Source organism: Salmo trutta, chromosome 37 (genome assembly GCF_901001165.1).
Source record: "Salmo trutta chromosome 37, fSalTru1.1, whole genome shotgun sequence".
In the NCBI taxonomy this organism is placed as follows: domain Eukaryota; kingdom Metazoa; phylum Chordata; class Actinopteri; order Salmoniformes; family Salmonidae; genus Salmo; species Salmo trutta.
Genome location: NC_042993.1, coordinates 19,910,182 through 19,935,313, shown reverse-complemented (window position 1 = coordinate 19,935,313; position 25,132 = coordinate 19,910,182). Strand labels below are relative to the sequence as shown.

Genomic DNA, 25,132 nt, shown 5'->3' with positions numbered 1-25,132 from the left:
TTTTCACCTTGTCGGCTCAGGGATGCAAACTAGTGACCTTTCAGTGACTAGCCTAACGCTCTAACCGCTAGGCTACCTGCTCTACCCAAACCACAATAACCAAGGAATTCCATCTACCCTGTTTAAAGCATAGCACTGACAATATTTTGAAGTTTTTCCAAAGTTATGTTGCAATAATAATTATTGCTATGTAGCTATGGTTTGTATAGCGTTACGAACATTGGTGGTATTACGTAACATCATTGTGTTCATGGCTTTGCCAAGAATATTGTCTGATTGAAGATCCAGGTTCGACTTTGCCTGGCTACTCAGACTCCTTGCTCCGGCTAAAGGCTACGCCAATCTCATCCCCAACATGCCATGTGTGTTTTGGTAAAATGACACCCATTAAGGGGGAGTTCCCTGAGACGCCCCTACCTCTCCCCAACCAGGGTGTCTCTAGGATCAGGACAGCTATTTTTTGTCTGTTCGCTGCTTACGTAAGGTCTCCTGTCTCACACTGATTCTCCCCATAGGAGAGGACAAATACATGCAGATGCAAATGAGCTGCCAAGGCCTGGAGCCAGAATAAGATGCTCTCTCTGGTCCCATTGTCTGCACACAACCATGCCAGGAAACAAATGTGTATATGATACAGTTATCCTCCCGAGCAGGGTTCAGCAACTTCCTAACACATTCATAACCCATATGTAACTGATGTGAAATGGCTAGCTAGTTAGTGGTGGTGCGCGCTAATAGTGTTTCAATCGGTGACGTCACTCGCTCTGAGACCTTAAAGTAGTTGTTCCCCTTGCTCTGCAAGGGCCGCTGCTTTTCTGGAGCGATGGGTAACGATGCTTCAAGAGTGGCTGTTGTTGATGTGTGCAGAGGGTCCCTGGTTCGAGCCCAGGTAGGGGCGAGGAGAGGGACGGAAGCTAAACTGTTACATTGATACTGTTGACCCGGATCACTGGTTGCTGCGGAAAAGGAGGAGGTCAAAAGGCGGTTGAGTGTAACCGATGTGAAATGGCTAGCTAGTTAGCGGTGGTGCGGGTTAATAACAATTCAATCGGTGACGTCACTCGCTCTGAGACCTTAAAGTAGTTGTTCCCCTTGCTCTGCAAGGGCCGCGGCTTTTGTGGAGCGATGGGTAACGATGCTTCAAGGGTGGCTGTTGTCGATGTGTGCAGAGGGTCCCTGGTTCGAGCCCAGGTAAGGGCGAGGAGAGGGACGGAAGCTAAACTGTTACACATACATAGAGCATGTATAAGCAGTACATAAGCATTTGATATTTTATTTGTGTTTAGGAGCGCAAAAATACTCTTACATAATAGTTTGTTTTTCTGAACTTCGACAGGTTCAGTGCATCAGTCTGCAGAGCTATTTGCTAAGGGCGCATGTGTGTGCGTGTCTGTGTGTGTATGCATTCTTGTGTGTGTGTGTGTGTGTGTGTGTGTGTGTGTGTGTGTGTGTGTGTGTGTGTGTGTGTGTGTGTGTGTGTGTGTGTGTGTGTGTGTGTGTGTGTGTGTGTGTGTGTGTGCACATACATACCGTTGAATGACCCTGTCTAGACAAATAGATTCATTATGGTCAAGGTGACTCCAAGATTGGACATTGTCCTGCCAGGTGCAATGTTATGGTTTCATAGGCTTTAGTTTAAACCCATTGCCAGTCTGACTGAGCTTATGACACATTATGTCCCTTTATTACCACCACAGTCACCAGTATCAACTTGTGTCATCATAGCCCATTAAGAGGATACTACAATCAGCAATCAGCACAATTGAGTTGACCAGTAGTGGAAAATAGGTTATAATACAAATTGAATGAGAAACGTAGCCTATCGGTCCACAATGACCTAAGACGTGAATCTGTAATCCTCTTGTTTTTGCTTGTCATGATATACTCTTTCATCTAGATCTGCATATAGGCTGCGTTTACACAGGCAGCCCAATTCTGATATGTTTTTTACAATATTTGGTCTTTTGACCAATCACATTAGATCTTTTCACATCAGATATTTTTCAGAGCTGATCTGATAGGTCAAAAGACCAATTGGTGATAAATGGATCAGAATTAAGCTGCCTGTGTAAACGCAGGCAGACCAATTGATATTTTTGTCACAAATTGGTATTTTGACCAACTAGATTAGATGGGCAAAAGATCAGAATTGGTCTGCATGTGTAAATGCAGCCTAACAATCTTCAATTGAGAACTTGGGTTGATCATCATTAGGAGCACAAAATATTTTACTGGGCGAGATGCCAGGGTTTCACCTAGAATTTTCCATAGTTCAACAAATTAGGGAAGAAGCAATCTCTCGTGGACAGACTACGTGACATAACTGATATCTTAACATTTGTCAAAAGGAAGGACGGGATGAGTAACGAGCAACAGTAGTTCCAGTGCTTTGGTTTTCGGTCACTAGTTATTTGGGGGTGGGGATTGGGGGTGGGAATTTCAAGAAATCATTCAATCAATCAATCATTCAAATGTATTTATAAAGCAATACTTACATCAGCTGATGTCACAAAGTGCCGTACAGAAATCCAGCCTAAAACCCCAAACTGCAAGCAATGCAGGTGTAGAAGCACAGTGGCTAGGAAAAACTCCCTAGAAAGTCCAGAACCGAGGAAGAAACCTAGAGAGGAACCATGCTATGAGGGGTGGCCAGTCCTCTTCTGGCTGTGCCGGGTGGAGATTATAACAGAACATGGCCAAGATGTTCAAATGTTCATAGATGACCAGAGGGTCAAATAATCACAGAGGTTGTCGAGGGTGCAACAGGTCAGCACCTCAGGAGTAAATGTCAGTTGGCTTTTCAGAGAGAGAGAGAGAGAGAGAGAGAGAGAGAGAGAGAGAGAGAAAATACTTAAATTCACATAGAACATCAGATAAGACAGGAGAAATACTCCAGATATAACAGACTGACCCTAGCCCCCCGACACAATCTACTGCAGCATAAATACTGGAGGCTGAGACAGGAGGGGTCGGGAGACACTGTGGCCCAATCCGACGATACCCCCGGGCCAAACAGGCAGGATATAACCCCACCCACTTTGCCAAAGCACAGCCCCCACACCACTAGAGGGATATCTTCAACCACCAACTTACCATCCCGAGACAAGGCCAAGTATAGCCCACAAAGATCTCCGCCACGGCACAACCCAAGGGGGGGCGCCAATCCGGACAGGAAGATCACGTCAGTGACTCAACCCACTCAAGTGACGCACCCCTCCTAGGGACGGCATGGAAGAGCACCAGTAAGCCAGTGACTCAGCCCCTGTAATAGGGTTAGAGGCAGAAAATCCCAGTGGAGAGAGGGGAACCGGCCAGGCAGAGACAGCAAGGGCGGTTCGTTGCTCCAGTGCCTTTCCGTTCACCTTCACACTCCTGGGCCAGACTACACTCAATCATAGGACCTACTGAAGAGATGAGTCTTCAATAAAGACTTAAAGGTTGAGACCGAGTCTGCGTCTCTCACATGGGTAGGCAGACCATTCCATAAAAATGGAGCTCTATAGGAGAAAGCCCTGCTTCCAGCTGTTTGCTTAGAAATTCTAGAGACAGTAAGGAGGCCTGCGTCTTGTGACCGTAGCATACATGTAGGTATGTACGGCAGGACCAACTCGGAAAGATAGGTAGGAGCAAGCCCATGTAATACTTTGTAGGTTAGCAGTAAAACCTTGAAATCAGCCCTTTCCTTAACAGGAAGCTAGTGTAGAGAGGCTAGCACTGGAGTAATATAATCACATTTTCTGGTTCTAGTCAAGATTCTAGCAGCTGTGTTTAGCACTAACTGAAGTTTATTTAGTGCTTTATCCGGGTAGCCGAAAAGTAGAGCATTGCAGTAGTCTAACCTAGAAGTGACAAAAGCATGGATTAATTTTTCTGCATAATTTTTGGACAGAAAGCTTCTGATTTTTGTAATGTTACTTAGATGGAAAAAAGCTGTCCTTGAAACAGTCTTGATATGTTTGTCAAAAGAGAGATGAGGGTCCAGAGTAACACAGAGGTCCCTCACAGTTTTATTTGAGACGACTGTACAACCATCAAGATGAATTGTCAGATTCAACAGTAGATCTCTTTGATTCTTGGGACCTAGAACAAGCATCTCTGTTTTGTCCGAGTTTAAAAGTAGAACATTTGCAGCCATCCACTTCCTTATGTCTGAAACACAGGCTTCTAGGGAGGGCAATTTTGAGGCTTCACCATGTTTCATCGAAATGTACAGCTGTGTGTCATCCGCATAGCAGTGAAAGTTAACATTATGTTTCCGAATGACATCACCAAGAGGTAAAATATATAGTGAAAACAATAGTGGTCCTAAAACGGAGCTTTGAGGAACACCGAAATTTACAGTTGATTTGTCAGAGGACAAACCATCCACAAAGACAAACTGATATCTTTCCGACAGATAAGATCTAAACCAGGCCAGAACTTGTCCATGTAGACCAATCAAAGGGCATCTGACACAATTACACAAGATTTTGTTCTGAGATTAGGGATGAAGAAAAATACTTTTGTCAGATTTCTGCACATCTAATATTAATTCAAATAAAGCATAGTATGAAATTCCATGAAGATGAAACAAATGTCCTCCCCAAAAACTATTTTAGAGAGAAGCTTAGAGAGAGTGAGCTGGGTAAAGAACACATTGTGACAACGCAATCGTCCTTGAGAGTAGAGTTGGGTTATCCCACGGCTCATCCAAAATCATACACAACGCACAACAAACAAGGCATGCACACACACACACACACACACACGTACGTAAATACGGACACATACACACAGCATCTGTTGGGTTTTCATCAGGATAATCAGCTGTCTGTATTCCCTTCCATAGACCACATCTGGCACAGTACTAAAGTCGACCTCAACCTACAGGGAGAAATAATTAAAGGTATGTTAATGACAGTAATAACCATATCAGTGTACTCCTTTCATATCCCAGCAAGGCAAACTGTCTAATTCAAAGTCTCTAGATGATACGTCCTGATCGATATTAATCCCCTGCAATACCTACCCCTGCCACTAGCTGTTTAGCATTCTTTATAACTAATGATTTACTAAATACTATACACATGTTTTTGCTGAACCCATACCTTTCTACTCAATAATCAAACATCTTAACATTTGAAAATGTGTCTGTACCTTGGAATGCTGTAGATTTGTACACTTCCTTAGTATCCCTCATGTAAAAGTGCGTCAAATAACGTTACGTAAGCTAATGTTACTCATTGACTGGTTTTACCTTGAACTCAGGGCATCAACACTATCTAGTCAAAAAATGGTTGTGTGCTATGCGCACACCTCTCTCTCTCATGCAAAGTCCATGCTATGTGTGGATGGGAGCCGGATGTGTCTGAAGACATGGAAGTGTTAGCAGAATGAAAGGTCAAGGGTCACAGACAACAGCTGAGTAGGATGATAGTGGCATATGGTGACGGACACTAGACATTTAACCAGAGATGCCCCCACCAACCCACCTTTGGCCACCTGAATTAATATGGTTTTGCCCCATTTCACAAATAACAACAATTAATAATCCTATGCTGTAATAAACAACCTATTAGTGATATTGCTTAAACTGATATCAAATAAGTTAGAGATATTTACTTAATATTTGTTAGTGAATATTATAGTAAGGTAATTTCCGATTTGATAAACAAATTGACTTTCACTATGAACGTGACTTCAAAACGTGACTTCAAAGGAAACCCTGTAATTATTTGCATGCACCCATGTCACATCGGACCTTTGCATCCCACGAGGACCTGGGAGACATCTCCATGTGACTCGGCCTGTTTTTCTTCTCCAGGAATCCCAAAGAATATACCCCACACTATCTCCCACCTCAAAATCAACCAATGAAAAGTTTCCACACACTAGGTTGAGTGACACTATCTATCGTCGCCAGCTTTGATTAACTCTAAACTCCCCACCAGACTGCACCTGCCAGACCTGTTTATGGATCACACATACCAAAGGAAGTACAGAATGGTAAATGTTATTTTCTTCATCATATTTCACACATCAGAGTGTTTCCCATAAATGATGAAACAAAAATGGAATTGTTACATACATTCAATATGTTTGTTTAAAACAAACAAACTAGCAGTTACAAAGGCTTTATGTGAATCTGAGAGGAATACACAGACACAGAGAGCCATACACTGCAGGTTATTATAGTATTCATTCTTGCTTTTCAATAAATACACTGTTTTGTTCATACATTCAGAGGGGGCCTGTATCAGAACAACTTACAAGTCAGGTCACATGCTGTGCGCTCAGTGAATACAAGAGGCTAAATTGGATTTGAATTGGAAACCGAGTATGTTAAAATACCACTTAGGGGTTGACAATCTGTGGAACAATTGCTTTGAATATGTTTCCTCAGGTCAGGCATCCCATTTCAAAAGAGCAGTGAGATCTCCTCACTTATTTCAGTTATTCCTCCTGTGCCTCGGCGGATTTATTAGTTGGGGTTATTCCTGTTTGATCATAATGAAGGAAAATGAAACTGTTCTCTATACAGATTTGTTGCGTCGTAATAAGGTGTGCACTTCTAATTTGATATATATAAAATTCAGCATCCATAACGTTTGTGTGAAACGTAATAGGTACTTTCTCTTATTTAGTTATGTCCCACGTCAAAAGATAATATTTTATAACACCATATAATCTTTACCAAGGCTTCCTTAAAGTTGCCTTATACAATATAACATGTATATACATTGGATATACAGTGCCTTCAGAAAGTATTCACACCCCTTGACCTTTTCCACATTTTGTTGTGTTACAGCCTGGATTTAAAATTGATTAAATTGAGAGTTTGTGTCACTGGTCTACACACAATACCCCATAATGTCAATGTGGAATAGTGTTTTTGGACATTTTTACAAATTAATTAAAAATGAAAAGCTGAAATGTCTTGAGTCAATAAGTATTCAACCCCTATGTTATGGCATGCCTAAATATGTTCTGGAGTAAACATTTGCTTAACAAGTCACTATGTTGCATGGACTCACTCTGTATGCAATAATAGTGTTTAACATGATTTTTGAAAGACTACCTCATCTTTGTACCCGACACATACAATTATCTGCAAGGTCCCTCAGTCAAGCAGTGAATTTCAAACACAGATTCAACCAGAAAGACCAGGAAGGTTTTCCGACTTCTCGCAAAGAAGGTCACCTATTGGTAGATGGGTAAAAAAAGCAGACATTAAATATCCCTTTGAGCATGGTGAAGTTATTAATGGCACTTTGGATGCTGTATCAATACACCCAGTCACTACAAAGATACAAGCGTACTTCCTAAGTTGCCGGAGAGGAAGGAAACCGCTCAGGGATTTCCCCATGAGGCCAGTGGTGACTTTAAAACAATTCCAAAGTTTAATAGCTGTGATTTGAGAAAACTGAGGATGGATCAACAACATTGTAGTTACTCCACAATACTAACCTAACTGGCAGAGGGAAAAGAAGGATGCCAGTACATAATAAGAATATTCCAAAACATGCATCCTGTTTGCAACAAGGCACTAAAGAAATACTGCAAAAAATATTGCAAAGCAATTCACTTATTGTCCTGAATACAAAGTGTTATGTTTGAGGCAAATCCAAATACAGCACATTACTGAGTACCACTCTCCATATTTTCAAGCATAGTGATGACTGCATCATGTTATGGGTATGCTTTTAATCGTTAAGGACTGGAGTTTTCAGGATAAAAAAAGAAATGGAATGGAGCTAAGCACAGGCGAAATTCTAGAGGGAAACCTGGTTCAGTCTGCTTTCCACCAGGCACTGGGAGATGAATTCACCTTTCACCAGGACAATAACCTAAAACACAAAGCCAAATCTACACTGGAGTTGCTTACCGAGAAGACAGTGAATGATCCTGAGTGGCCGAGTTACAGATTTGAGTTAAATCTTCTTGAAAATCTATGGCAAGACCTGAAAATGGTTGTCTAGCAATGATCACCAACCAATTAGAATTTTGAAAAGAATAATGGGTAAATGTTGCACAATCCAGGTTTCAAAGCTCTTAGAGACTTACTCAGAAAAACTCACAGCTGTAATTGCTGCCAACGGTGCTTCTATAAAGTATTTTACTCAGGGGTGTGAATACTTATGTAAATTAGATTTTTCTGTATGTAATTTTCAATAAATGTGCAAACATTTCTTAATACATGTTTTCACTATGTCATTAAAGGGTATTGTGTGCAGATGGGTGAGAAAAAATCTATTGAATCCATTTTGAATTCAGGCTGTAACACAACAGAATGTGGAATAAGTCAAGGGGTGTGAATACTTTCTGAAGGCACTGTAAACAAAGATCTATATACATATGTTCTCGTCTTCCTTGCATCATTTTTTATGATAAAGAATATTGTTCCTAGAAGGATACACTCGGTATCTTCTTCATCTCTTGTTACTACCACCTAGGGACTTGTTCTGAAAAGGACATAGAAGGTGTTAGACAATAGGACAACAAAAAAATCACATAGCCTATCAGAAGGTAAGATGGAAGTATTACCATATTGCTCATACCTAATCCTTTCATATCCATTAAATATTGAGTGGTAGGGACAATGGGTTAATTTGGAATTAAGCATGTGTCTCTACATGTCACGCCCTAACCATAGAGAGCCCTCTGTGTTCTCTATGGCGTTTAGGTCAGAGCGTGACTAGGGGGGTTTCTAGCATTTGTATTTCTATGTTGGTGGTTTGTATGGTTCCCAATTAGAGGCAGCTGGAAATCGTTACCTCTAATTGGGGATCATATTTAGGTAGAGCTTTTATATTTAGGTAGACCAAACGCAGGTGGGAAAAAGGGCCACCTAAATATGATCCCCAATTAGTGGTAACGATTACCAGCTGCCTCTAATTGGGAACTATACAAACCACCAACATAGAAATACAAACGCCTTGGTCCACTCATTACGACGAACGTGACACTACATCAGGGGTAGGCAACCAGATTCAGCCAGGTGGCTCCGATTTTTATCGGAGTGGATGGTTGGGGGGCCAGAACATAATTATATTAATTTATACACTGCAAATTAACCACAACTAAACCCAAAAAGAAATGTTTATTTGAAAATAACAATCATTTCATGCCTTGATTACATAGAGACACGATCACGTCTCTTTATTTGTGGGAATGTTTGGGAACAGATATCCTAAATTAAACACATTTTTAGCTGCATTCCTGGTGATTTTACACTCTTTTTTTACCAAAAAGTTAAATCCCTCCAAAAAACACACATTTGCAGGCCGGTTTTGGCCCGTGGGCCATCTGTTGCCGATCCCTGCTCTACATGGTTTGTAGTCAGGCAGTCTATTTAAAAAGAATTACCTGAGTGTCATCTCTCCTAGCTGTTGCTCTTCTGAAGACTACAATCAGACGACCGAATGGCTTCTGAGCCGGACGAGACACAGGCCTAAGATCGCTCCGGCCTGGGCTTGCTCGCTGATGGTGTTACCAACAAACAGATCTTCCCTTATGCAGATATCCCCAACTTCCCCGTCAGCACAGGTGAGAGGACATCACTGTCACAAACATATAATGTGTCATGATAATATTGGTTTACATCCAATGTTAGCATGACAACATCCTATGACTGTTTCTAAAATGTCCAGGCAAAACCTACTAACAGTCTGGGAATTCAGAAGTAACCAGAAATTGTTTGCTCGGTATAAACTGTCAATCCCCCCCCCCCCCCCCCCCACTTTGACAAATCTAATAGGCAACGCCTCTCTGTAAACATCACTTCACCCCAATTAGCTTGTTCATTGATTCTCCCAAACATCAGGTGAACCTGTGTAGTGCTCTTAATTATGCCTGCACAGCAGAGGAATTTACATTGTCCCTCAATGATTCCGTTGACACACCATTGCAGCTAAGTAGTTTATTATTTACTTGCTGAAATGCATTTGTGTGTGTTTGTCAAAATGTTGCATGGCTTAACAAATCATAACCAGCTATCGGGAAAATGAACCAAGAATGAATAACTACGCCCCATGAATAAAATATTATAACTTGAGTAAAAATAGGCTCTAATATCTTCCACATGGAATTCTTATTATGATATCATGGACATATTTAAATATTCATCATGTGGAGGTGAATATAAAATGTCTTCATAAGCACTCAAATGTTCAGTTTCCTATTATTATTAGAGTAAGGTGGGTCTTTGCAGAAAAGCCATAGCCTCCTGTCTAGTAACCAGCTTTTGTGTCTTTGGTCAACAACACCATCATAAATAAGCAAATGAGAAGCCTAGAAATAACATTATTTGACAATCATCATTAGACAGAGCTGACATTTTTTTAATTATCTTCACTTCAGGTTTGGTTTGTGTTGCAGTCTTCCCAATTATATTCTAGTTAATTGAAGCTTGTCAGAGAGAAGAAGCCCATTGAAAACACTAATCGATGTTCAGTGCAGCACTAGACTTCTCGTTTTTTGGTAAATTAAATGGAGAGCAAAATGATTTGCAAACATTCTAAATGAGTGTGATTTTAGACAATACAAATATTGGTGTTTGCCTGTGAACAGGTGCTATGCTGTGTGAACCTGTAACAGCAAACAAATAAAAAACATTACCTATCCAATAACCTGTAAAAACATAGGGTCAGATTTAATCAAATCCACACAACATAATACATAGCAGTATCCAAATAAAGGCTTACATAACCAGTTTGATAGTGCACCCTTAGAAATATATTATTTGCTTGGTCACTCACAACAAATCTTTATAAAATGACATCCAGTTACGCTCATTAAAACAAGTTAATGCAGCAATGGAATGGATTCTGAAGTAACGTCAATGGACAGAGTAATAACTGACACCATCTACCCTCTAAACTTCCCTCTGCCATCTGTCAACCTCTGACGGAGGAGAAGAAAGTCACTTCTCTAAACAATGTTGTAATTATTCAGGTCCCATCTCCCTACGCAGCGCTTTTCAACAAATCGCCTCTGACTTAACTCAGGGTCAAATGAACATAATATCCACACCACCGAACACAACTCTGCTGTAGTCTCAGCCATCATCCCCGCTATACAGAAGGATACTAAACAGACAATTACAGTTGACATTTGACAGCGGATGACTTACACTTTTATTTCAATAACACAGATACTGTTCCTACACTGCATGCTCTCCTGAGTACTACAATGCATTCAGGTAGCATTCAGAACCCTTGACTTTTTCCACATTTTGTTACGTTAAGGCCTTATTCTAAAATTGATTAAATTAAATGTTCTCATCAATCTATACACAATACTCCATCATGACAAAGCGAAAACAGGTTTTTAGACATTTTTGCTAATTTATTCAAAATAAAAAACCGATACCTTATTTACATAAGTACTCAGACTGATTACTATGAGATTCGAAATTGAGCTCAGGTGCATCCTGTTTCCATTGATCATCCTTGAGATGTTTCTTCAACTTGATTGGAGTCCACCTGTGGTACATTCAATTGATTGGACATGATTTGGAAAGGCACATATCTGTCTATATAAGGTCCCACAGTTGACAGTGCATGTCAGAGCAAAAACCAAGCCATGAGGTTGAAGCCATCTGGGGATCGGTACCAAAAATTGTCTGCAGCATTGAAGATCCCCAAGAACACAGTGGCCTCCATCAAGACTCTTCCTAGAGCTGGCCGTCTGGCCAAACTGAGAAATCGGGGGAGAAGGGCCTTGGTCAGGGAGGTGACCAAGAACCCAATGGTCACTCTGACAGAGTTCCAGAGTTCCTCTGTGGAGATGGGAGAACCTTCCAGAAGGACAACCATCTCTGCAGCACTCCACCAATCAGGCTTTTATGGTAGAGTGGCCAGACGGAAGCCACTCCTCACTAAAAGGCACATGACAGCCCGCTTGGAGTTTGCCAAGAGGCACCTAAAGATCTCTCAGACCATAAGAAACAAGATTCTCTGGTCTGATGAAACCAAGATTGAAATTTTTGTCCTGAATGCCAAGCGTCACGTCTGGATGAAACCTGGCACCATCCTTACGGTGAAGCACAGTGGTGGCAGCATCATGCTGCAGGGATGTTTTTCAGCGGCAGGGACTGGGTGTAAGGTCTGTCGTCAGGAATGGACCAAGGCGCAGCCGGAATGTGGATACTCATATTTTTAATAAACACAAGTAAAGCATCCACAGGAAAAAAAACAATAAACACGACAAGAACAGTTTTGCAGGCACACAAAACGCAGTGCAAAAACAACTACCCACAACCCCAAGGAAAAACACACACTACTATATAGGACTCCCAATCAAAGGCAACTCAACACACCTGCCTTCAATTGGGAGTCCAACAACCAACTCACACGTAACACAAAATCTCTGCCACATCCTGACCAAAACTAATACAATTGCTCCCTCTGCTGGCCAGGACGTGACACTGGGTGACTAGTCAAGATTGAGGGAAAGATGAACGGTGCAAAGTACTGTAAGATCCTTGATGAAAACCTGCTCCAGAGCACTCAGGACCTCAGACTAGGGTGAAACTTCACCTTCCAACAAGACAACAATCCTACGCACACAGCCAAGACAACGCAGAAGTGGCTTCAGGACAAGTCTGAATGTCCTTGAGTGGCCCAGCCAGAACCCGGACTTTAACCCGATAGAACATCTCTGGAGAGATCTGAAAATAGCTGTGCAGCGATGCTCCCCATCCAACCTGACAGAGCTTGACAGGATAGGCAGAGATAAATGGGAGAAACTCCACAAATATAGGTGTGCCAAGCTTGTAGCGTCATACCCAAGAAGACTTGAGGCTGTATTCGCTGCCAAAGGTGCATCAACAAAGTACTGAGTAAAGGGTCTGACTACTTACGTAAATGTGATATTTAAATTTTTTATTTGTATTAAATTTGGAAAAATTTCAAAACATGTTTTTGATTTGTTATCATGGGGTATTGTGTGTTGATTGATGAGGGGAGAAAACATTTAATACATTTTAGAATAAGGCTGTAACGTAATAAAGTGTGGAAAAAGTCAAGGGGTCTGAATACTTTCCCAAATGACTTTATATAGTCTGTGTGATCTATGTGAGATTATAAACCGAGTGGTTCAAGCCATGAATGCTGATTGGCTGAAAGCCGTGTTATTTTTAAGCAATAAGGCACGAGGGGGTGTGGTATATGGCCAATATACAACGGCAAATGGCTGTTTCCAGGCACTCCGCATTGGGTTGTGCATTAGAACAGCCCTTAGCCGTGGTATATTGGTCATAGACCACACTTCCTCTGGCCTTATTGATTAAATATAGGCTTTGGGATCTGTTCTATTATTTATTTTCAAATGCAAATATACTTATCTGATTCATATTCCATAACCATGCATTTTGAATATCTACTACAGCATATGGAGGGTAGGTCCCATTGTATGTATGTACACCTGTCACGTCTGCTCCTGCTCCTGTACGACGTCGCCAGAATACTAAACACCGGTCCTGGGATTCATCATTACGTACACCCGGCACTCATCATTACACGCACTTGTGAATCATTATGATTCACACCTGGACTCCATTACCTTCATCATTTCCTCCCCTTTATATGTCACTCTCCCATTTTCACTCACCAGTTGCTATTGTTCTTGTGTATCGGCGTACTGCCTTATGTTAGTGTCGTGTTCTTAGTTATGTTGTTTTATTAAAATGTTTCACCAGCTTCCAACTCACCGCCCCATCATTACAACAGTGGTCCATGCAGAGTGTATTTCAATACAGCAGTAGTATTTGACTTCTATAGAACTCTCTCATGCGTGGAGTATGAACAACACAAACATCAATTCACAGATTTGTATTTTCTAACCCTACATGAGACATGCTGTATCACTAACCTCCCGTGACAGAATATGCTTGTGTTCTGTGTCCTTCGCAGTCCCGGGTCATGAAGGGTGTCTGGTATTCTAAAAGGCATGTCCCGCGTGTTCATGGAAGGAAGATTCCATCTCTACGAGGGCTATTCACTCTGTAAGGTAAGTCCATGTACAGTATCTGACCAATGAACAGGTAATATATGCCATTTGTCAGATACTTTTATTCAAAGTGACTTGGAAGCATACATTTTACATATATGGGTGGTCCCAGGAATCAAACCCACTACCCTGATATTACAAGATACACGCTCTATCAACTGAGCTACAAACTAAGCTACAAAAGGCCCCATATGTTATCCATCGATATTATTTTATATAGGCTACGTTTTAAACATCCAACATTAAGACATTTGCTTTACACTACTAGTCTTTCTACTCTTTACCTTGCTGCTCTACCCTTTCCTTTGAGATCAGGGAAACGTCAGATTATTTTAACCATCAATATCCCTAGCCTCCATGGATTCAACCCAGTCCCTGCTCATCTGTAACCCTTACACATTCCCGCTACGGCGACACCGGATGTTTTGAAATATTCATCACCTGTGTGTGCGTTTTGCTTATATTAGTCATCATAAAGATGGAAAAGAGTGAAACAAAATGGGTCCTTTCTTTTGGAGCGCTATGCTAAAAACTCTCCATTGTGGCTCAACAAGGTTATGTTAACTGAAGGAGCACTCCTCCAATTTGTATAGCAGAGAGGGGCTGGAATCTCCGGCCTTGGCAAATTAACTTTCTGTCACAATCAGGAAAGTGGGAGGCAGGAAGACGATAGCTGAAACCAGCCTGGGAACTGCTGACTCTGCAGAAGGCTGTATATTTTAACAAAGTTTAGGACAGGGTCGCCATTGATCTGGGCCCTGTTTCTTAAAAATATCCCTGGCAGCAATGAGGTCATTGTTGGGTCATTCGGTGTGAATTGAACAAAATGTCAATGAAATGTAGTATTTTTCAGAAACTAGTACAAATAAATGTAATTTAAGAATGAAGCCATTTTCTCAAACAACTTGTAAGGATGTTGGGCCAAATGTTGAGTGGATGAGAGGTATGTACCAGCAGGTGTTCACCTGTGTTGTGACGTTTGTCTTATTTGTTTTTAAAAGTATTTAAAAGTAGCAACTTTCTATATGTAGGTTTTTGCATGGTCACGACTTACAGCCCCAATCAACCAGTGAATCAGTTGTAAAACTGCGTATGTATGTCACTCCAGAGTTAAATGAGTCCTTTCCTTCCACTGTTTTGGTTAAGACAGCATAAATGCAATTGAATGTGACCACAGAGGACGGCTTAGGTTGCAGCCTCACCATTGGACATACAGAAGTATCTTATACCGCAAGAGGCTTTGGTGACAGTTTATAGGGAGAAAGAAAGAACAACAGACCAAATGATGCCCTCTAGATCAATGTCTTACCACCTATGGGCTGTTTCTCAATTCTGACCTCCACAATATTGCTTTCACCTGTCAATTCTGTTCAGATAGAGTAGATGTAGGAGAGGACCCAAAAGAGAGGAAATAACTTTACACTGTTGAGACGCAGCCCATAGGTGAGCACTGTCACAGTTAGGGTTGCAAAGGGACGGTATATAATTGGAAACTTTGGAAGTTTACCATTAAACTACCAGAATTTTGGTATCTTTTAAGGATTTTATGTAATCTGTCACAAGAAATCTAGTGGCACTTTTGGGTACTTAAGATTATCACAGGTGTCTGTAACAATATCTGGCCCCTGTGTGGCCTTATCCAGGGGCGGAAATCCCGGGGGGGACGGGGGGGACACGACCCCCCCATCCTTGGAAAAATATGATTTGTCCCCCCCAATATATCACTGAAACATAACTATGTAATTTAAATAATATTAATAATACGCAATGAAAGCAATTGTGCTGATTATAGACACTTAATAGCGCGTTTTTAAGTTTCAAAAGATTGCGACCCCCCACCCTTTGCCTCACAATGTTTTGATCCACTGCCTGTTCCTTAGTTGGCAAGGTAACAGAGGGGTCGTATCTACTGTCTGAAAGGCACTCAATGAACGTAACTGAAGTGAGGTTAATACAGTCAATCGCGCACACACACTAGCTGAATATGCAGAGCTAGCGCGCAAATATTAACTATTAAGCTAGCTAGTACCTATTCCATTTATGTGGCCTCGTCAAAGATGGAATCTTTGCTATCGTCAATTTATTCCAAGATCAGCATGCAGATGATGTAAGTTAGTGCTTCAAAGTCCCTGCGATAAGGTTAGCGATAAACTGAAGTCCAAACTGAACAGAACTACACTCTCTTCTACCATTGTCTTAAACATATTTAATGGTCTCGTTGCAAAAGCTAAATTGTCGCAAGGGAACTTTTATTTATTTATTTTATTTCACCTTTATTTAACCCGGGTAGCAAAGATTATAGCAAACACCACTGAAACGGAAGTGGTGCTCGCTAGCTTTGCAAATTCAGCTATTGTTGGAAGCCAGCCAATATGAAACAAACTATTAAAATTACAAAAGGTTGCAGCATATGTTGTGTAAATGGTGAACTCATACAGCTGTCAACTCTTCTCATTTTAATCCGTTTCACATTTGCTAGCTACCTTTTAGATCGAAGCCCAAATAGAATGATAAAAGATAAGATGATAGAAGCCCATCTCCCACTGTAAATAACCTACACACTGTGTGTGTGTGTGTGTAGCCAGCCAGCCAGCCAGGTAGAAAAATGGCAGAAAAATAAAAGACGGACATCAGAGTATTTTTCAGTACACCAAAACGCAAAGTAAGAACCCTAGTAGCCTAATATCTCAAAGACTAGTTGATAAAATGTTCATAAGAAAGAAATGAAATTCTAATGGAAATGTTTCACAATGATGTCATTAGGCAGAGCAGGCAACAGATGGCACACAGACAGCAGAGTTGAGGACAGATATGCAGGGACAGACTGGCAGAGACAGGGAGTCTCAGGTAAGTTTGTTAAGTCTTTGTTTGGCAACATTATGAAAGGTTCTCCATTTTTTTTACTTGTAAAATAGGAACATAATTGAAAAATGCCATGGATACCCCCACTCTCAACTTAAACTGGTGATTGAACTAAGATTTGTTAAAGCCAATGTTATTGCTGTTGTGATTAGTTGTGTAGTTTTGGGTACCGGTAGTTAGGAGTACGACAAACACCTTATTTCTTTGGTTCCTCAATATACATTTACCATATTACAATGTAGGCTATGTGTTACAGCACTACTTTTGGTGTCCCCCTCGGGAATTCCTCTTGAGAAAATTTTATGTAATTGTCCCCTCCAAAGTTGATATCAGATTTTCACCCCTGGCCTTATCACGTATGATTTTACAATTGTAAAAAAATTGACAAATCTGTAAAACACTATCCTATAAAACATGAATTTAGTGTCCCGTGTGGCTCAGTTGGTAGAGCATGGGTTATGGATTCGATTCCCATGGGGGACCAGTACGAAAAAGTATGAAAATGTATCCACTCACTACTGTAAGTTGCAATAAGACTTGTCAATGTTTTGCAATCAAGCTGGCTGCAGTTGTGAAAAAAGTAAATATTTGGAAGAGTTGCAGAGTTAATTGAAAATAATGCCATTGTTGATTAGATGCTTTTTTCATTAATTCAGCTATTTTCTCATGAACCATATGGTCTGTCTACTAGACACTCATGAACAATATCGACACAGATATAATAAATGAATAATATATATGAATACATTTTTTTTGTTATTTGTTATTCATGTATAAATTACCAAAGTTACAATAGATTGCTATAGATTTTCTGTTAATTATTAACAAAATTATAGAACATTTCAGTAACTTTGGTAAATTACCGGTAGCTTTGCAACCCTACTCATGGTAGATAGGTTTCCTATCTTGCGGGCTGACTGAGCATGCAGCAAAATGTGTAAGGTGTTAGAGAAGAACAGGTGTGATTAAAGTGGATGTTGGACCGCTTTCCTATGGCTCAGTACACCAGACAAGGCGACAAATCGATTTCTGCTAAATTTACCAGAGCACATGCAACCGATACAGCTGTGGTTTCAGCCTGCCATCTGCCCTCTCATTCTCTCCCTTCTTTTCTCTCTCTCTCTCTCTCTCTTAATTTCTCTTCCCCCCACCACAACCACCACCACACAATCGCACACTCTCTCCTCTCATCTCCACCCACCTCTCCATGTCTTCCCTGTTCTGCTCCCTTTCTTTCCCAACATTATCGGACAGCAGTCCAGTATGTGTGACAGGGACACCAGGGTGTCCATACACTCCATCAGCCCAGGGACACATCCATGAGTCATTGTATCTGACACCTCCGACACCAACATCGCACCACTCTCACAAGACTTTACGTAAAGACAAAACAAATACAGACATGTTGCAGCGAGAACTCAGTCAATATCTAGAAGGCGTGGTGATGCTACTAGTTTGCTACCAATAAAACTTTATTTTATGATACACTTTTATCCGTGGGTTTTGACATCAAGTGCCTGGTACATAGCAGAAAACCAATATGGTTTTGTTTTGTTGAATTGCACTCACACTCCCACAAGCGCTCTCTCTCCCTCCCTCCCCCCTGATTTGCAATCAGGGTGTGAGCTGTTATCTCTCTCATCTCAGTGTGTTGGTAGGAAATGCATGGCAAGGTTAATTAGCTGGCTTGCTTTGTTAGCCCTCCCTGACCTCTTCTCCCTCTGTGAGTGGTGCCTTTCATACAAACTGCTAGCATGCAGCTGGAGTTAGCCTTGGCGCTAGTTCTGTATTGTATAGTGGCTGTTATTGGAGCATGCTGAGTGTTATTGGCATGCATGTTTAATTAAGATAAACATGTATACACTCCTAGCTTGCAAACTGACAAAACTTTGCATTTTCATGAGTCACTGTACACTCACACACACACTCACACACGCAAACCCTGTTTATGGATGTTGCACTAGTGTTGCCGTGTGTGTCTGTCAATGGTCTGACTTACAGATGTAGGATCTGCAGCAACAGGAAATGTGAATTCTTATGTGGATTATAATGAATGCAAAGAGCAAAAATAGGACAGCACTCTGGTGAATAAACTTAAATGAACATATGTTTACATATGCCGCACTCAAATACACTACAAGTTTTACATTTCCTGCATTTCAGGAAAGTTCTCCTGCAACAGAGTGATCAAATTAAGATCCAAATCTGTACCTTATTGGGCATTTCTATATCAAGATCCTGAATTCATAAACCCCCCCAAAGAGAAGTGTGTGTGTGAGACAGAGTTCCAAGTTGTGGCTGCATGCTTGTGGCAGACTGTATGCACATCTTGTGCTGGAGATGACCAAGAATGGTCCAATACAAACATTTCATGTCTCATTTCTCCTCTTCCCCTTAATGATACAATAAAGTGTTGGTAGCATTCTGTTCACCTCTCACGTCCTTTCCTCTCTTCTCTATGTCTCTCCCTCCCTTTCTCTCTAACTCCCTTCCTGTTAACTCGTCCACTCCTTTCTCCTCGCCTCCTGTATACTCATATCTTTCTCTTGCGTTCTCTCTCTGACTCTCTCCCCACCTATATTTCTCTCCTCTCACTCTCCATCCCCCTCCTCTTCTCCCCCAGGTCACATTCCCGGTGCGGATCTTCAAGCTGTTGGGCGTGACTAACGCCTCAGGGGGCCTGTGTCCGGACTTCAAAGTGGGCGACATCATGCTCATTAAGGACCACATTAACCTGCCAGGCTTCGCCGGCCAGCACCCTCTGTGCAGCCCCAATGATGAACGGTACAACCAGAGACAGGGAGACAGAAAGATAGGGGTAGAGAGGGGAAGTAAGGAGAGAGGGAGAGGGTTGTGGGAGGGCACACCACCCACTGTGCAGCTACAATGATGAACGATACAGGCAGAGAGATGGAGAGAGGCAGGGAAGAGGGACGGAGAGAGGGGTGAGTGGAATGGGCGGGGGTGAGTGGAAGTGATGAAGGGACAGTCAAGGAGAGAGGGTGAAAAATGTAGTACAGTCTGAAGCACAAAGGTGGGAGGAGAGATGGAAAGAGAGAGGGTTGCAGTCAGTGAGAGAACTGAAATAATCCCAGGAAGAGGAAGCAATACATAGTCTTCAAGTAATCTATTTGCTCACATTTATATTTAACTAGGCAAGTCAGTTAAGAACAAATTCTTATTTCCAATGACGACCAAGGAACAGTGCCTTGTTCAGGGGCAGAACAACAGATTTTTACCTTGTCAGCTCGGGGATTCGATCTAGCAAGCTGTCAGTTACTGGCCCAGCGCTCTAACCACCAGGCTACCTACTGCCCCCACATATTACATGGAACCTTTAATACATGTTTTTCCTTTACAGCTCGGAGGTTGTATATTCATGACAAATATACTGTATGTTGACTAGTAAAGTGATTTCCATGCATTGTGCTCAGAGAGCTACAGGTAACTGCCAAAATAATGGAAACTCTTGAGTAAATGAGGAATACAAAGTATATTGACAGCAGGTGCTTCCACACAGGTGTGGTTTCTGAGTTAATTAAGCAATTAACATCCAATCATGCTTAGGGTCATGTAGGAAAATGCTGTGCAGGCTATTATTTTGGATACCATGGCTCTGTCCCAATAGGATGACATGGCCCCCATCCACAGGGCACAAGTGGTCGGTCACTGGATAGTTTGATTAGCATGAAAACGATGTAAACCGTATGTCATGGCGTTCTCAGTCACTAGATCTCAACCCAATAAAACACTTTTGGGAGATTCTGGAGCGGTGCCTGAGACAGCGTTTTCCACCACCATCAACAAAACACCAAATGATGGAATTTCTCGTGGAAGAATGGTGTCTCATCCCTCCAATAGAGTTCCACATACTTGTAGAATCTATGCCAAGGTGCATTGAAGCTGTTCCTGCTCGTGGTGGCCCGACGCCCTATTAAGACACTTTATGTTGGTGTTTCTTTTATGTTGGCAGTTGCCTGTATTCTCTGTATACTATCATATTACTGTATTATATTACAGTATTATTCATATTATTAATAGTAGCAGATTATTGGTAGATTAGGAGAGATGTATTGCAATAGTATTCACTCCATATGTCCCATCGATAAGCCAGTATTGTTTGGGCTGTGCTCTGCTCCAGGTTTGCGATCGGGTTCCCCTGCATGTCAGATGCCTACAGTAAGGACCTGAGGAAGCTAGCTCTGGATATCAGTCATGAGCTGGACTATACCAACTTTGTGCGGGAAGGGGTGTACTGCATGGTGAGCGGGCCCAACTTCGAGACCATCGCTGAGGCACGCATGTTGCAGGTCCTGGGGTGCGATTTTTTTTCATCACCAAAACTGGCTATGACTTGAGCAACAAACTACAATTAATGTTAGGAAATGTTCAATTAAAGTTTAAAAGGACAACAGCTAGATATTTAATATAACTTGTGGTTCAAAATGCTGGATAAAGATCAAGCATCTACTCAGGAAGGGGATGTTTTGTCAGAGCCAATTGACCACCAGCCCACAAAATGGTTTAACAACGATATAAACACAGACCAGGCTTGCTCACTCTCCTTTTCTCCTTTCTAGTTCATTAACACTGCTCTAATTGGACCTCCCTCGTAAAAAAACCAAACCTGCTGAGCTCGTTAATAAATGATGGCGCTAGCTCTGCTAACAGAGCCGACTCATGCTAATTAACTTAGCGATTAGGTCAACAGATAGACCAACAGGCTGCTACATGCTGTGACACTAATTGGTCTGATGATTTGATCCAGGATCAAAATACAACACAAACAAATGTCCGTAACAATGTACAGTGGGCAGAACTAACACATGACCTCTTTCATTATCCACTCCCCCTAAGAACATGTATTTTGCCGACTTGTTACCTTAAGAGCTTGTTGTTGTAGCCAAGCGATGACAAAGAAGAGCCATTTTGGTTCCTTGTTTTGGTGACCTATTGAGTTATTACTCCTGTGAGTGTGTTCTTAGTCCAATTCAGGTCTACCAATCCATCATTTTTTATGTGGTGTTTTTTCTTTACCTTGCTTGAGTTTCAGCTTAGTGGAGGCTCTGTTTGAGTTAGTGAGTCTGTTGGTTTAATAAGTATTTTGAATTCATATGCTTTTTGGTTATGCCTGTAAAACATGTTTCGTCGTTGTATTCGTACAGTATGTGCCTGTGTAAATTGTATCCATGTTTTTTATCATGGTTTTAATGATGTGTGAGATCTGGCCCATGTTCCCATTAAATACTAACATTGGGAATGGGACCAAAGCTCAGGGGGCAGTACACGTGGGGGGGGGGGGGGTGTATTAATGATGCAGAATAGTATAAACACCTCTCCATACACACAACCATGACCCAGTGCCACCCACAACCCCGTTGGATATTTTACTTTTTCTCTCTCTGCCAACCTCCACTCGTGTCCCCGTCTGCACTCCCCACCCCCTTTCCTCTACCCCATAGGCATGAGTACGGTCCCAGAGGTAAGTGGCCAAGCACTGTGGCCTGAGGGTCTTGGTCTCTCACTCATCACCAACAAGGTATTGATTGACTTCTCTTATTGCTATAAATCGTTTTATGTACCTTATCTGCACACACTGTGAACAGCTCAGCGTATCTATTCTGTCATCTGTTGACTAGTTATTGAGTATAGGTACAGGAGCATCTTAATGTATCCTTATTATCATTGTGAAGGTCTCCCTTGACTACAGCTGTGAGGAGAAGGTGAACCATGAGGAGGTCCTGGAGATCAGCAAGATGAGGGCGGAGCATCTGCAGATGATGCTTAACACACTTATCGCCCCCTCCCACCAGCTGGACAAGGGCATCAACGTCAACTGAAGGAGGAGGGGGGATGGAGATAGAGACAGATAGAGAGACATACTCTAATGTTGAAGCACACTCTCTCTCTCACACACACACACACACACACAAACACACAGAAATGTACACAGACATGTGCACACATGCACATATCATTCACTGTAAATCTTTACAAAAATCAACCACCCATGATGAAAGAATTTAGTCAATTTTCTAGTTTAATAAAATGTCCTAAAGTAGTTTTTTTTACACAAGAACCAGTCTGTTAAATGTAAATGATTATTTGATGATAGGGCACTGACATGAGAATATGTAATGCTTCTTTTTAACATCAGCTGAAGGGCTGCCACTACCAGCTGTACAACTGAACGCCTGAATGTCTTCCGCATTTAACCCAACCTAGGTATCCCCCTTTCCCTTTCCTTACCTAAGGATATTCCGAGAGAGAGAGATTATACATTCATTCCACTAAATGTTTTTCTCCCCAAAATACATGTGAAAAGCCTCCAATCAGAAAATATAATTTACTGACAAATAGTGGGCAGAAAGATATGCAACTGAACTAATACACAGATGACGGTTCTTTTCTCTTCTAATTCCTCCTGCTATTCAGAGCTAGTGACCGAAAAAAACCACGTCCTAGATTAATATAATTATACAGTGCTTGCTTTTTGTTTTTCATAGTTGATGAAAAATGACTTTTCATGCTTAACAATTACAGTGCTGCGAGTTAGTATGACTGCAAAAACAGTGAGAGCTCATGTAGAAATAATATGTTTGTTGTAAGAATTTACACAGCAACAGAAAAAATGTACAGAAAAACTTGGTATCTTGCCAAAGCAAACGCTCTGTTCACTGCCTTGTCTTACAGTAAATCGAAGTGCATTCATCTATAAGAAAACACTGCCATCTTTCACAGGGCTCCTCTGCCAATATGGCGCAGTGGTACCTTCTGCACTGTAGCGATAAGCTTGGAGAACACTGTGTTCAAGGTTTTCCCATTGTAAATATATAGATACATATATAAATAAACATACAGTAGATATATAGATCATAGACTTTTAGTGTGTTTATTTGTGTCTGTGTGAGTTCGTCAGTGCATGCGTGTGAATAGTGGGGTGGCAGGTAGACTAGGGGATAAGAGCATTGGACCAGAAACTGAAAGGCCGCTGGTTCGAGTACCCGAGCCGACAAAGTGAAAAATCTGCCGACGTGCCCTTGATCAAGGCAATTAATCCTAATTGCGCCTGTAAATTGTTCTGAATAAGAGTGTCTGCTAAATAACTAAAAGGTAGTGCACTTGTGTGTAAAAATGGGGTAAACCAAGGTTAAACCAATCTACTCAGGGTCAGGCTCAAAGTAAACGTGGATATAATCACATTGGATATTCAGGAGTTCTGACCTTGTACATTGGCTAGTAATAGAGGAGACAGTAGAAGAAAAGTAGCCCTCCCTTGAGACAGTGCTCAACTTGAAGAGACAATCATCTCTCATTGTATACAATAGACAAGACCAGGGTGGCTGATTCTGGTGTTACAGTCAGTCCAGGGCCCGTATCCACAAAGTGTGAGAGTAGGATTGTGATCTAGGATCAGTTTAGCCTTTTTGATCACAATAAACAAGATTATATGGCCAGGCGGCTTTGTGTATACTGAGCCTGAACAATACGGCTGAACTAACACATCTAATCATTTTTGTGAGAAGAAACTAAAATACCTATCTCCACCTTATTTCAGAGTATTTAAAGTTGTATGCAGAGCAATACTGTACAATATTGGAACGGTATGGTTGACTATTTAGTCCTGGGACCTGCTTAGCTGAGTGTACTATAAAATAGCTAATACACTATTAGTAAACTAATCATAATATGAATCTCCCGTCATCCTTAAGATATCATTAAGATATCAGTGGCTTTTCACACCCTGTTCATTTAGAAACTCTGTTATAAACTCCCCACAGAAATCATTCCTGCTAACCTGGCAGGCCAAAACAAGGCCGGGGGGAGAAGGCTCTCAATCTAAATCTTCCCTTTCGATTGTCATCCTCTCATGAGAATGAATAGCGTCAGGTTCCTCCTGGCCTTCCAGTCATTACCAAGGAATACAAAAGTTCTCCAGTATTACAAAATACCCCATTAAAATCGGCAACATGAATAATTAGCAAATTATTGTAATTACACCAGAACTATTACCTTAAAACCCAAAGGGCAAGTGAATTTATTAACAGGCTAATGTGGCAATTTATCAGAGAGAGAGAGGTGATGTTTGGGTGTTTTTCTACTTTCTCTGTGTTGATTGCCCTACCTTGCTTGACTTGTATTGATGCTTAATGAGTTTGGTAATGTACAAAAATGTAAGGAGTATTTCTTCAAAATATTCAACAGGACATGCTACCACATGCAGTCCTTTAGAAAATCATTCAGTCAATCAATCAAATGTATTTTGTAAATCATTAATGGC

General features: G+C 41.3%; 1 pseudogene; it reads left to right on the top strand.

The window, feature by feature from the left end:
- The first annotated feature begins 5,908 nt into the window (after positions 1–5,908).
- On the top strand, positions 5,909–23,724 carry LOC115176606 (purine nucleoside phosphorylase-like; annotated as a pseudogene).
- The last annotated feature ends 1,408 nt before the right edge of the window (positions 23,725–25,132 follow it).